Source organism: Capsicum annuum, chromosome 3, assembly GCF_002878395.1.
Source record: "Capsicum annuum cultivar UCD-10X-F1 chromosome 3, UCD10Xv1.1, whole genome shotgun sequence".
NCBI lineage: Eukaryota > Viridiplantae > Streptophyta > Magnoliopsida > Solanales > Solanaceae > Capsicum > Capsicum annuum.
In genome coordinates this window covers 41,892,944-41,898,624 of record NC_061113.1, presented here as the reverse complement: position 1 = coordinate 41,898,624, position 5,681 = coordinate 41,892,944, and positions in this window count along the sequence as shown.

Sequence of the window (5,681 nt, the reverse complement as noted above, 5' to 3'; positions counted from 1 at the left end):
TCTTGACCATGTTTTTAGAGCTGGTGGTGCGTCCAAAGAGTTCAGTACTGTACTGCATAGACCTTATTGCCTCGTGTTTGCAGGAACGAAGTCCTAACCTTATTGTTCTGAAGCCACCTCACAGTAGCATTCTTTGAAGGGTCCAACATTAAAGGGAAGTATGTTTCAGAATCATCCTGCATTCACGCATTGGTCTAGAGAAGGGCCACCCTCAAGAGTGTAGTGTAGACGATTTACCTTGACGCAAGCATTGATGGCTAATTCATAGCTTAATGAACCCTTGACCTACATGTACACAGAGTGTCCAAATAGTACATTTCTTATGGTTTTGAAGGTCGAACTGAAACAAATTTGAGTTAAAATCTCAAAATAAAAATTGAGTCCAAATAAATTACATAAATGACCCTTATAATTGATGACTTTGTTTTTTGGGAAAGTACAGAAACAACACTTCAAATTAAACTATTTTCATGAAAATGATCATTAAATTTAAATTTCACTTTCTAGCCATTTTAATTTGCTGGCTTGTTCTATACCATTTCTACACACCTTCTATACAATTTTTATACATATCTTATACATATAAATATTTCATACGAAAATTATATAGTTTTGATATACAATTTATATAATTATTGTACATTTTTTTTTTACACATTTTATACAACAATTATATAATTTTTATACATTTTCTATATATTTTATACATATATTTTATATAGATATATATTCTATATAACAATTATATCGTTTTTATATAATTATATTTAATTATTATTTCTAAACAATTAAAAAAAACAGAATATTTTTTCAGTTAAAAAATTTATAGCAAAAAAGAAACTGAAATATTTTTAAAAGGGCCGAATGATCCAAGTTGAAAACTGTATCAATGTTGTAAATTGACAGTATCAGTATTGTATATGGACTCTATCTAAACTACGTAGCCACAATGACCCAAATTAAGAGATGGCTATAAAGTGGAAATAGCATACCCGATTAGTCACTTTTTGAAAAGATATTGAACTTGGACTATTTATTTTAAAAAGTGCTATAGAATATCCTTTTCCCTTATTTTTTTTGTCCCTTATAAGAATGATCTTATAAAATTAGTCTCCTTTTTTTATGGGTAACTTAATAAATTCCTAATCTTTTAAGGGATATTATATTTTATTTCAATTATTTAGTTAATTACATCTGATCCTGATTTTTGGAAATCGCGATACATAAGGTGATACATATAAAAAATATACATTTAAAATTGACTAGATATTTATTTAGGAAAGTAACAAATTCTCTTTTATTTTGTGAAACAAATTACGCACAATCAATTACACAATGAGTTAATGAGATTCACAAAATCAGCAATGCCTTAATTAACTTTCAAATTTAAACAAAAATTTGAATTCCCAAATTCATTTGAGGAGTGAAGGAGAAAAGCAACATTTTTATTTGATAAACGCCGTTATTCTTTTCTTCTTTGATAAATTTTAGGGTTTCGAAGTTTTTCGCTGTAGCAAAAATGAGAGAATGCAATGCTTGCTGGGAACTTTATTGTCTCGAGCACGACATTCAGCCTGATGGCCAAATGCCAAGTGACAAGACTGTCGGAGGACCGTACCATTGTGACAAGGTTAAATCTTAAGTTGTTCTGCAGTCATCAGCACAACATGGATTTTTGTTGTGTTTTGTCTTGTGAAGTAATCTATAGTTGTTTCCATGTTATGATATATGAATCATTGTTACATTATAAAAATGTATCCAGAAAATTAATATTTTTATATATGTATCAATCAGATTAACAAAAAATATATGTATCACCTATATGTATCGCCGATGATTTTCATACTAATATTAACTTAAACAGGTATGAATAACTAAATAAATTTATAAATGTATCAATAAATTAAAAAAAAAATTGTGAGAGATTTTAGGAGAGAAAACTATGAAAAAAAAAAGCTTATGCTTTAATGGAGGATAGCAAATCGGGAAGGAAGATCCTTGATTTAATATAATGATGCGATCAATTTCAATTTAGTGTGGTTCATTTAGTGATTTCCACGTTTGGACTTTGAATGCTGAAAATTTTATAACCTGACATTTTATTGTAAATACTTATTTTTGAAAAAATTTAAAAATATGTGTATAATTTGGGAGAGATTTTAGGGAAGGTAATCTTTGAGAAAAAAAATCTTGCATGAGTTAATAGTGGAGTAAAAATAAGATATGGGGTTTTGTAGATATGTATCAAGAGTAAAGTTAAAAATCATGATTTAATATAATTTTCTAAAAAGTAAAGGATATTGGGTAATATAGTCTCTTAAGTTTGGAATTTATATAATTTTACCTTTTTTATATAGCACAATTATTTATTTGCCCCTCAATATCTCAAATATTTCTAAACAACTTCATACTTATTTATCTTTCAACTTTTATTTTTTTTCTCCTTTTTATTTTACTTTAATTTTTATCTTTTCTTTTCTCTGTCTCTTTCTTTTTTAGTTTTTCTCAATCCTTACTTTTTTCCCTTTTCTCCTCTTAACTTTTATTTTTTCAAAATCTTTTTTTATTATTTTACTTTGATTTTTTTTAGATTTTCTCAACCCGTACATTTTTTTCTTTTCTCCGCTCAACTTCTATTTATTTTTTTAATTTATTCTCCTTATTATTTTTTTATTTTTATTTTTTTATTTTTATTTTTTAATTTTTAATTTTTCTCCATCTTTATTTTGGTTGTCTCTTTTTTTTTTTTTTCGATCTTTATTTTTTCTTTTCTTCCCTTAGCTTCTATATTTTCTTTAACTTTTTTATTTTCTTTGATTTTTTTAAATATTTTTCTTCATTTTCTTTTTTTTTCAATTTTTATTATTTTTTTCTTTTCTTTGATTTCTTCCAATCAAGTTACATCTCATGAGCAAAAGTTGACACTATCATATTGTAGGGGCAAAATTATGACTTTCAAACAAGAAGTTACGTTTAAGGGGCAAAAGTTTACACTATCATATTGTATTTTGATTTATGAGATGTTCTATAACTCTTACCTTAGAGGTAAGACTTAGCCCAAAAACTTTCAAACAATAAATTATACCCCACGGGCAAGAGTTGACTCTATCGCATTATATTTTCATTTATGAAATGTTCTACAACTCTTTCATTAGAGGCAACACTTAGCTCAAGGACTTTCAAACAACAAATTATGTTCTACAACTCTTGCCTTACATGCAAAACTTAGCTCAAAGACTTTCAAACAATAAATTATGTCTCACATGATACTACCATGTTATGTCTTCATTTTTGAGATATTCTACAACTCTTGCCTTAGAGGCAAGACTTATTCAAGGACTTTAAAACAACAAATTCTGCCTCATAGACAAGATTTGACACTACTATGTTATGTCTTTATTTATGAGATGTTCTACAACTCTTGCCTTAGGGGTACAGCTTATCCCAAGAATTTTCAAACAAGTTACATACATTAGGCAAGAGTCAACACTAACACATTATGTTTTTTACTTATGAAATGCTCTATAAATCTTGTATTAGAGGTATGACTAAGCCCAAAGGCCATCAAACAATAAGTTATGTTTCATGGGCAAGAGTTGACACCATCACATTGTGTATTGATTTATAGATGTTTTATAACTCTTTTCTTAGAGGCAAGACTTAGACCCAGAGCTTTCAAACAACAAGTTGTGCCCTATGGGTAAGAGTTGACATAACCACATTGTATTTTGATTTATGAGATATTCTATAACTCTTGCCTTAGAGGTAAGACTTAACCCAAGGACTTTCAAACAACAAGTTACGTGCCCATGGATAAGAGTTGACACTATCACATTACGTTTTGATTTATGAGATGTTCTTTAACTCTAGCCTTAGAGGCAAGACTTAGCTCAAGGACTTTTAAACAAGAAGTTACGCTCCATGGGAAAGATTTGACACTATCACATTGTGTCTTGATTTATGAGATATTTTATAAATTAAATACTTTCAAACAACAAGTTATGCCCTATGTGTAAGAGTTGACATTACCACATTATGTCTTAATTTATGAGATATTTTATAACTCTTGTCTTAGAGGTACAAATTAGTCCAAGGACTTTCAAACAATAAATTACGCCTCATGGGCAAGAGTTGATACTACCACACGTGTCTTGATTTATGAGATATTTTATAACTCTTGCCTTAGAAGCAAAACTTAACTCAAGGATTTTCAAACAACAAGTTATGCTCCACAAGTCAGACTTGACACTACCACATTGTATCTTAATTTATGAGTTGTTCTATAATTCTTGCCTTAGAGGCAAGACTTCTCCCGAAGGACTTTCTAATAACAAGTCATGCCCTTCAATTTGCTTTGATGTAAAGAAAAAATTTATTTTGTGAATTATCCAACTTTTTATTTATTAGTAAAATATAATAAAAGTGGAAAAAAAAAGAGAACGAACAAAATAGAGAAATAAAAAAAAGAGATTGAGAAAAAAAATAAGAAAAAATAAAGGTTAAGAAAAAAGAGAAGAATAAATAACAAAAAAAAAAAGATTGAGAAAAACAAACATGAGAAGAAAGAAAATAAAAATAAAATTTGAGAAAAATAAAAAATGAAAAATGATAAAAAACCAAACAAAAAAAAATTGAGATCGATGAATTAAAAGAGAGAAAGAAATAAAGAATTAAATAATGTTTGAGAAAAAAAATAATGAGAAGAAAAAGTAAAAGAAAAATAAAATTGAGATAAATGAATTAAAATAAGAAGAAAATAAAAGTTAAGGTAAAAAATAAAATAAAAAATTAAAATAGGAGTTGAGAGACAGATGAGAATGAAAAGTTTAAAAATATTTGAAATATAGAGAGACAAAAATATACTTATACTATACATAAAAGAGAAAGAAAACTACTTTTTAATGATTTTTCTTATAAAGACCAAAAATTTAAAATCACTAACTTTTGAGGTATCTCATGTAATTTCCTGAATTTTAAGGTCAATATATTTGTCCTTAAATAAATGGAAAAGATGCCACCAATCATGCCGAGAGTCGGTATATTATTATGTATGCAGACTGCACTCTGGAGTTGTTATATGTTGGGCCTATTAATTTTATTTTATTAAATAAAATAAAGCTACTCCTTTTGACAATGAGGCTACAGTTTTTATCCCATTTTATCTGATATTATATGCGTTCAGTGAGTGAATGTTTGTCTTTTTAAGGTACTGTTGTTACAAAATTGTCAAATGGTATTTTGAAAACGAAAAATATTCTAAAATATCCTATAACTATGTAAAATAGTGTAAAAATATCCTTCGTCTATTTATTGAATCTAAAATATTCTTTCTGTCTATTTATTGGGCCTAAAATAGAGATTTTTTTTTTTTTGAATCGATAAGCAAGCACTTACTCTCGCCGTACAACAACAGTAATTGTTTACTATACCAAAAATAGAAAACCAACAATACTTGTTTTTTGAAAAGTTAATAGATAATTTATTATTTTCTTGTTATTTCTACCCAATTTACCTTTACTATTAAAAACTATTCATCAATACATTTCTCCAAACATTATATTCAAAGAATGATATAGTAAAACTACTCCTATTTATTTATTTATTTATTATTTTTTAATATGCATATTAAGTTAATAATAGATAAATATTATTAGACAACGGAGTAATTTAAATTTTATCTC